At 55.2% G+C, this 9,122-nt stretch overlaps 1 long non-coding RNA gene across 1 annotated transcript; it reads right to left on the bottom strand.

Annotated features, from left to right (window-relative positions):
- Window positions 1–510: 510 nt before the first annotated feature.
- On the bottom strand, window positions 511–2,249 carry Gm52862. The gene is made up of 2 exons (XR_003956295.1): window positions 1,913–2,249; window positions 511–799 (listed from the first exon to the last, which is right to left on the bottom strand). It is a non-coding gene; the product is annotated as a predicted gene, 52862 (long non-coding RNA).
- Window positions 2,250–9,122: the final 6,873 nt, after the last annotated feature.

Raw genomic sequence — 9,122 nt, 5'->3', positions numbered from 1 at the left:
TCACACCCTTGCCTCACAGGCTCTCAACAGCCTCTGCCCACACCACCGGGACCTTCATGCTCTTCATGCCCTTCATGCCCCTTCACTCCCTTCTCCTTCTCCTTCTCCTTCTCCTTCTCCTTCTCCTTCTCCTTCTCCTTCTCCTTCTCCTTCTCCTTCTCCTTCTCCTTCTCCTTCTCCTTCTCCTTCTCCTCTTCTCCTTCTCCTTCGCCTCACCTTGCCTCTCTTTGCTCCACCAACGAACACACGGAACACACACACACACACACACACATGCACACACACAGAGCACAGTGTGCCTTCTCCTCGCAAAACATGCTCGCACTGGAATCCTTGGACAGCTCCCTTGCGCCTACTCTGGGCAAAAGGTCCACCAGGGAGGGCAGCGTCCCGACCACACCAATGCTCTCTTTGGCTCTGCCTGTTGCCCCCCTTGCCACAACACAACCACTCCTTTCGCCTCGCCTTTGCCGTTGGCCTTGGCCTTTGCTTCATTCGGGCTTCCATTTGTTCCATTCCAACACACACCTCGCCTCCTCACCTTTGTCTTTTAGCAAACTCTTTTCAGACCCTTGCCCCAGTTCTTCTCCACCATATTTTTTGTTCTTACAGCAAGGAACGAAGGAAGGAAGGAAGGAGGGAAGGAAGGAAGGAAGGAAGGAAGGAAGGAAGGAAGGAAGGAAGCTAACACTATCATTTGCAGGCCTACTACCAGGCAAAGGTCTTTTATCCTTACCTTGGCTGCCTTGCCTTGAACCATTGTCACATCAGCTACAGGTAGTTGGTAGAATGGCCAAGCCTGTTTACAAAAAAGCAAGACTAATAGGAGGAACAACACTATGAACTAACCAGTACCACCCCCACCCCCCAGAGCTGTGTTGCATATGTAACAGAGGATGGCCTAGTCAGCCATCAATGAGAGGAGAGGCCCTCTTCTTGCAAAGATCATATGCCCCAGTACAGGGGAATGCCTGGGCCAGGAAGCAGGAGTGGGTGGGTTGGGGAGCAGGGCGGGGGCAGGGTATAGGGGACTTTTGGGATAGCATTTGAAATGTAAATGAAGTGAATATCTAGTAATAATAATAAAAAAGCAAGACTAGCAAAAGAGAGCCTGAGTCCTATTGAAGCATATTCCTCTATTGCCTCGCTGGGATCCTTACTCGGCGACTCCCGGTGCTTGCAGAGACTCTCCCAACCCACCATGCCCCACCCTCGCACCCCTCGACCCCAATCTCAACCCATCCAATACTCCACCACTCCACCGGAGACCCCCAGAACTCCCACCTCGGTGGGCCCAGTCAACTCTGTCCTTACAGTCTGCCAAGGCCAGCATGGACCCCACAGCCTTAACTGAGGAAGGCTGAGTGAGGAATTGGCAGGGTTGGGGGTGCGGTGGGCCTACTCGCCACTTTTCTCTAAGGGAATAAAGTTTCAGTTATTGGGGAAGGGGAGGCACTCCCTTTGACCGAGAGAGGGTTGCTGAATCCTGCAAAATGCAAAGAGTAAAGGGGAGAGGGGGAAATCACACACAAACACACACAGACACCACACACACACACACACACACACACACACACACACACACACACACTGAGTGTAGAAAGCAGGAAACTCAAACAGCTTCACACATACACATAAGTTCAGACATTCACACAGACAGACAGACAGACAGACAGACAGACAGACAGACAGACATATCAGATGGATGGAGCAAGCTCCAATAAGCAGGCTCCAACCGTTTTACCCACACCCACATCTCCATATCCACATCTCCACATGTGCACATTTGGTGGATGGAAACGTGCTGGCGCCAAGAACATTGTTTGCTTGTTTGTTTGTTTGTTTGTTTGTTTCTTCTCTCAGCCTTTTTATACCACCCCAAGACAGCACTCTCTGTGTGTAAGAAGATTACCTGGTAGCCACAGGTCACATATTCTCTAAAAGCCATCACCCCAGAAACATATTCTTCCAAAACCAGATTAAAATCATCCCACAAAAGGAAACTACACCAGGAGCCTTGATGACATAATTTTGTTTTGACATTCACGCCTAAGAAACTTTTCCCATCCTTCTTTCTCTCCACTAGATGGACTTAACTCTTGTCTTAACTGATGAACAAAGTTTAAGGCAATGGAGCCTAGGTTAGCAAGTGTTTTTTCTGTGCTTGACTGGTGACACTTTGTATTTAGCGGGAGACCGATCATCATCTGTTGTGCACCTTTCGTTTCGTTTCGTTTCGTTTCGATTCTGTTTTGTTTAGTTTTGTTTCGTTTTGAAGTCTTGTTGTTCAGGTAATCTGGGCAATCGCCTACCCTCTATTCTGACACTCGTAATAGAGCGATTTGCTGTTTATTCCTAGCCGTGTGTCTCTTCGAGGTGCACACCGAGCACTTATGGCCACAGGCTTAGATCACAAGATCCAGGAAGTCAGGCCCAACGTTGAATGGATGCTCTCTGTGAGCATGAACTTGTCCCAGGCCTAATTTTCTTGCTCCTACGAGTACATGCTTGGAAGGCACGGAAGCTCATGTGCTCCTTCTCTCAACGATGCAGCTCTCTTGCTGTTCTATGAGGAAGGGGAACATTCTAGTCTTGATCCCGAAGTAGACTTTCTGTCGACTACCCTCAGTCTCCCCAAACCCCCACCCCCCATGATTTAAATCCAACTCATTTCCCGAAAGGACTTAGACCAAATCAGGAATTGCATCTGATCATGAATTCATCTCAACAGGATTATCTCAAGAGGATTCCTCCTCAGGTCGATCCGCAAGCCTCTGGCCCATCAGAGCAGGGGTGGGGTGGGGTGGGGGCATCACCCAGGAGGGCAATCACAGGAGGTTGCAGGCAGTGAGTGTCTTGCCTTGCCCAATGCCATCAAGCCAGGGCCATGAGGGATCTAGCAAAGAGAGGCAGGAGAAGGCAGACCCCTGAGGAGTAAGAAGCCATGCTGGGCCAAAGGTCCTGGGCCCCCCCCCCCTCCGTTTTTCCAGGGTACACCCAGCAGAGCGGAGCACAAGGCTGGGCCGGTGGACCGCTGGGGCGAATTCCAGGAGGCTCACTTGCCCACTGCAGTTCTTCCTGCGAGGCTAACACGGGCAGTCCCAGTCCGCGTGGGCGTGGGGTCCCGAGTGTGGGGAACTGTGTGGGTCCAAGTGGAGGGCCTGGCTCCTGGCCCCGGAGACTTGGCTGTGGTCAGGGTGGTCTCGTGGCCCAAGGCCCAGGCCTTCCAGAAAGGGAAGAAAGAAAAGCAGAGCTGTGGGTGTTGGAGGAGCACCAGGTTGGAGCACGGGGTGCTCCCGCTGAGCCTCCGGGCTCGCTTGAGGAGTGGAGAACTGTCAGCGAGGCCTCGAGGTCCGGGAGGGCGGAGCGCGGGTGTATTCGAAGGGCCAGCAGGCGTTCGGAGTTTGCGGTTTTGGTCTTGCTCGCCCGCTCGCCAGCGAGGAAAGGCCAAGGTGGCCGAGCAAGGCGTCTTTCTGCCTTGCGGTGCGGGGTGGTGCGGGTGCTTCTTGTGAGCGTTTGCCGAGAGAGTTGTGTGGAAGGTGGGGGCCTGGTGGGCGACACGACTGGAGCACAAGGCTGGGCCGGTGGACCGCTGGGGCGATTCCAGGAGGCTCACTTGCCCACTGCAGTTCTTCCTGCGAGGCTAACACGGGCAGTCCCAGTCCGCGTGGGCGTGGGGTCCCGAGTGTGGGGAACTGTGTGGGTCCAAGTGGAGGGCCTGGCTCCTGGCCCCGGAGACTTGGCTGTGGTCAGGGTGGTCTCGTGGCCCAAGGCCCAGGCCTTCCAGAAAGGGAAGAAAGAAAAGCAGAGCTGTGGGTGTTGGAGGAGCACCAGGTTGGAGCACGGGGTGCTCCCGCTGAGCCTCCGGGCTCGCTTGAGGAGTGGAGAACTGTCAGCGAGGCCTCGAGGTCCGGGAGGGCGGAGCGCGGGTGTATTCGAAGGGCCAGCAGGCGTTCGGAGTTTGCGGTTTTGGTCTTGCTCGCCCGCTCGCCAGCGAGGAAAGGCCAAGGTGGCCGAGCAAGGCGTCTTTCTGCCTTGCGGTGCGGGGTGGTGCGGGTGCTTCTTGTGAGCGTTTGCCGAGAGAGTTGTGTGGAAGGTGGGGGCCTGGAGGGCGACACGACTGGAGCAGGAGGAGGAGGAGGAAGAGGAGGAGGAGGAGGAGGAGGAGGACCAGCTAGGAGCCGGTGCTCGTCGCTCGTCGCTCGTCGCTGATCGCTGGTCGCTGGTGGGCGATCAGGCGGCAAGAGTCGTCGGCACGTGGGGGTTCGGGTTCCGGGTTCCGGGTTCCGGGTCGGCGGCGAGTGTCGGTTCCCGGCGCGACCGGCAGGTGTCGCCGTGGCACGGGAGTCCGGTGTGAGGCAGGCGGGAGGGAGGGAGGGAGGAAGGGAGGGAGTGAAGAGTGTTGGGCGGGCGTATTAGGGAGCGTAGCTGTTGGTGTTGTGGTTGTGTGTGCGGGCGTGCGGTGGGTGTGAGGTGAGGCTGCGCTGGTGGTGTGTGGGCAGTGTTCAGGTAGGAGTATGGGGGCGTGTCGGGTGTTGTGTCGTCATCGTTGGTACGGTTCAAGTAGGGCGTAGCAGCGCCCGTTCGCTGCCGGTAGTGGTGGCGCACGCCGGTAGGATTTGCTGAAGGAGGCAGAGGCAGGAGGATCACGAGTTCGAGGCCAGCCTGGGCTACACATTTTTTTCACCCTCCGCTCCTCACCCTTTCCTCAACACACTTCTTACACACTCACCCCTGCGCTCCTCCTCTTCTTTGCACTCTTCAAAACACCCGAGGCCCAACACCCGACCCGGCACCACCACAACTCCACACGCCCACCACACACTTGCGTGCCTCACACCCTTGCCTCACGCGCTCTCAACAGCCTCTGCCCACACCACCGGGACCTTCATGCTCTTCATGCCCTTCATGCCCCTTCACTCCCTTCTCCTTCTCCTTCTCCTTCTCCTTCTCCTTCTCCTTCTCCTTCTCCTTCTCCTTCTCCTTCTCCTTCTCCTTCTCCTTCTCCTTCTCCTTCTCCTTCCCCTTCTCCTCTTCTCCTTCTCCTTCGCCTCACCTTGCCTCTCTTTGCTCCACCAACGAACACACGGAACACACACACACACACACACACATGCACACACACAGAGCACAGTGTGCCTTCTCCTCGCAAAACATGCTCGCACTGGAATCCTTGGACAGCTCCCTTGCGCCTACTCTGGGCAAAAGGTCCACCAGGGAGGGCAGCGTCCCGACCACACCAATGCTCTCTTTGGCTCTGCCTGTCGCCCCCCTTGCCACAACACAACCACTCCTTTCGCCTCGCCTTTGCCGTTGGCCTTGGCCTTTGCTTCATTCGGGCTTCCATTTGTTCCATTCCAACACACACCTCGCCTCCTCACCTTTGTCTTTTAGCAAACTCTTTTCAGACCCTTGCCCCAGTTCTTCTCCACCATATTTTTTGTTCTTACAGCAAGGAACGAAGGAAGGAAGGAAGGAGGGAAGGAAGGAAGGAAGGAAGGAAGGAAGGAAGGAAGGAAGGAAGGAAGGAAGGAAGCTAACACTATCATTTGCAGGCCTACTACCAGGCAAAGGTCTTTTATCCTTACCTTGGCTGCCTTGCCTTGAACCATTGTCACATCAGCTACAGGTAGTTGGTAGAATGGCCAAGCCTGTTTACAAAAAAGCAAGACTAATAGGAGGAACAACACTATGAACTAACCAGTACCACCCCCACCCCCCAGAGCTGTGTTGCATATGTAACAGAGGATGGCCTAGTCAGCCATCAATGAGAGGAGAGGCCCTCTTCTTGCAAAGATCATATGCCCCAGTACAGGGGAATGCCTGGGCCAGGAAGCAGGAGTGGGTGGGTTGGGGAGCAGGGCGGGGGCAGGGTATAGGGGACTTTTGGGATAGCATTTGAAATGTAAATGAAGTGAATATCTAGTAATAATAATAAAAAAGCAAGACTAGCAAAAGAGAGCCTGAGTCCTATTGAAGCATATTCCTCTATTGCCTCGCTGGGATCCTTACTCGGCGACTCCCGGTGCTTGCAGAGACTCTCCCAACCCACCATGCCCCACCCTCGCACCCCTCGACCCCAATCTCAACCCATCCAATACTCCACCACTCCACCGGAGACCCCCAGAACTCCCACCTCGGTGGGCCCAGTCAACTCTGTCCTTACAGTCTGCCAAGGCCAGCATGGACCCCACAGCCTTAACTGAGGAAGGCTGAGTGAGGAATTGGCAGGGTTGGGGGTGCGGTGGGCCTACTCGCCACTTTTCTCTAAGGGAATAAAGTTTCAGTTATTGGGGAAGGGGAGGCACTCCCTTTGACCGAGAGAGGGTTGCTGAATCCTGCAAAATGCAAAGAGTAAAGGGGAGAGGGGGAAATCACACACAAACACACACAGACACCACACACACACACACACACACACACACACACACACACACACACACACACTGAGTGTAGAAAGCAGGAAACTCAAACAGCTTCACACATACACATAAGTTCAGACATTCACACAGACAGACAGACAGACAGACAGACAGACAGACAGACAGACATATCAGATGGATGGAGCAAGCTCCAATAAGCAGGCTCCAACCGTTTTACCCACACCCACATCTCCATATCCACATCTCCACATGTGCACATTTGGTGGATGGAAACGTGCTGGCGCCAAGAACATTGTTTGCTTGTTTGTTTGTTTGTTTGTTTGTTTCTTCTCTCAGCCTTTTTATACCACCCAAGACAGCACTCTCTGTGTGTAAGAAGATTACCTGGTAGCCACAGGTCACATATTCTCTAAAAGCCATCACCCCAGAAACATATTCTTCCAAAACCAGATTAAAATCATCCCACAAAAGGAAACTACACCAGGAGCCTTGATGACATAATTTTGTTTTGACATTCACGCCTAAGAAACTTTTCCCATCCTTCTTTCTCTCCACTAGATGGACTTAACTCTTGTCTTAACTGATGAACAAAGTTTAAGGCAATGGAGCCTAGGTTAGCAAGTGTTTTTTCTGTGCTTGACTGGTGACACTTTGTATTTAGCGGGAGACCGATCATCATCTGTTGTGCACCTTTCGTTTCGTTTCGTTTCGTTTCGTTTTGTTTTGTTTCGTTTTGAAGTCTTGTTGTTCAGGTAATCTGGGCAATCGCCTACCCTCTATTCTGACACTCGTAATAGAGCGATTTGCTGTTTATTCCTAGCCGTGTGTCTCTTCGAGGTGCACACCGAGCACTTATGGCCACAGGCTTAGATCACAAGATCCAGGAAGTCAGGCCCAACGTTGAACGGATGCTCTCTGTGAGCATGAACTTGTCCCAGGCCTAATTTTCTTGCTCCTACGAGTACATGCTTGGAAGGCACGGAAGCTCATGTGCTCCTTCTCTCAACGATGCAGCTCTCTTGCTGTTCTATGAGGAAGGGGAACATTCTAGTCTTGATCCCGAAGTAGACTTTCTGTCGACTACCCTCAGTCTCCCCAAACCCCCGCCCCCCCATGATTTAAATCCAACTCATTTCCCGAAAGGACTTAGACCAAACAGGAATTACAACTGATCATGAATTCATCTCAACAGCATTATCTCAAGAGGATTCCTCCTCAGGTCGATCCGCAAGCCTCTGGCCCATCAGAGCAGGGGTGGGGTGGGGTGGGGTGGGGTGGGGTGGGGTGGGGGCATCACCCAGGAGGGCAATCACAGGAGGTTGCAGGCAGTGAGTGTCTTGCCTTGCCCAATGCCAGCACGCCAGGGCCATGAGGGATCTAGCAAAGAGAGGCAGGAGAAGGCAGACCCCTCAGGAGTAAGAAGCCATGCTGGGCCAAAGGTCCTGGGGCCCCCGCTTCTCCAGGGTACACCCAGCAGAGCGGAGCACAAGGCTGGGCCGGTGGACCGCTGGGGCGATTCCAGGAGGCTCACTTGCCCACTGCAGTTCTTCCTGCGAGGCTAACACGGGCAGTCCCAGTCCGCGTGGGCGTGGGGTCCCGAGTGTGGGGAACTGTGTGGGTCCAAGTGGAGGGCCTGGCTCCTGGCCCCGGAGACTTGGCTGTGGTCAGGGTGGTCTCGTGGCCCAAGGCCCAGGCCTTCCAGAAAGGGAAGAAAGAAAAGCAGAGCTGTGGGTGTTGGAGGAGCACCAGGTTGGAGCACGGGGTGCTCCCGCTGAGCCTCCGGGCTCGCTTGAGGAGTGGAGAACTGTCAGCGAGGCCTCGAGGTCCGGGAGGGCGGAGCGCGGGTGTATTCGAAGGGCCAGCAGGCGTTCGGAGTTTGCGGTTTTGGTCTTGCTCGCCCGCTCGCCAGCGAGGAAAGGCCAAGGTGGCCGAGCAAGGCGTCTTTCTGCCTTGCGGTGCGGGGTGGTGCGGGTGCTTCTTGTGAGCGTTTGCCGAGAGAGTTGTGTGGAAGGTGGGGGCCTGGAGGGCGACACGACTGGAGCAGGAGGAGGAGGAGGAAGAGGAGGAGGAGGAGGAGGAGGAGGAGGAGGAGGAGGAGGAGGAGGAGGAGGAGGAGGAGGACCAGCTAGGAGCCGGTGCTCGTCGCTCGTCGCTCGTCGCTGATCGCTGGTCGCTGGTGGGCGATCAGGCGGCAAGAGTCGTCGGCACGTGGGGGTTCGGGTTCCGGGTTCCGGGTTCCGGGTCGGCGGCGAGTGTCGGTTCCCGGCGCGACCGGCAGGTGTCGCCGTGGCACGGGAGTCCGGTGTGAGGCAGGCGGGAGGGAGGGAGGGAGGAAGGGAGGGAGTGAAGAGTGTTGGGCGGGCGTATTAGGGAGCGTAGCTGTTGGTGTTGTGGTTGTGTGTGCGGGCGTGCGGTGGGTGTGAGGTGAGGCTGCGCTGGTGGTGTGTGGGCAGTGTTCAGGTAGGAGTATGGGGGCGTGTCGGGTGTTGTGTCGTCATCGTTGGTACGGTTCAAGTAGGGCGTAGCAGCGCCCGTTCGCTGCCGGTAGTGGTGGCGCACGCCGGTAGGATTTGCTGAAGGAGGCAGAGGCAGGAGGATCACGAGTTCGAGGCCAGCCTGGGCTACACATTTTTTTTTTCACCCTCCGCTCCTCACCCTTTCCTCAACACACTTCTTACACACTCACCCCTGCGCTCCTCCTCTTCTTTGCACTCTTCAAAACACCCGAGGCCCAACACC

The sequence above is a fragment of the Mus musculus genome, chromosome 6 (genome assembly GCF_000001635.26).
Source record: "Mus musculus strain C57BL/6J chromosome 6, GRCm38.p6 C57BL/6J".
NCBI lineage: Eukaryota > Metazoa > Chordata > Mammalia > Rodentia > Muridae > Mus > Mus musculus.
Note: the sequence above shows the minus strand (reverse complement) of the source record. Positions and strands in the feature narration are given on the sequence as shown.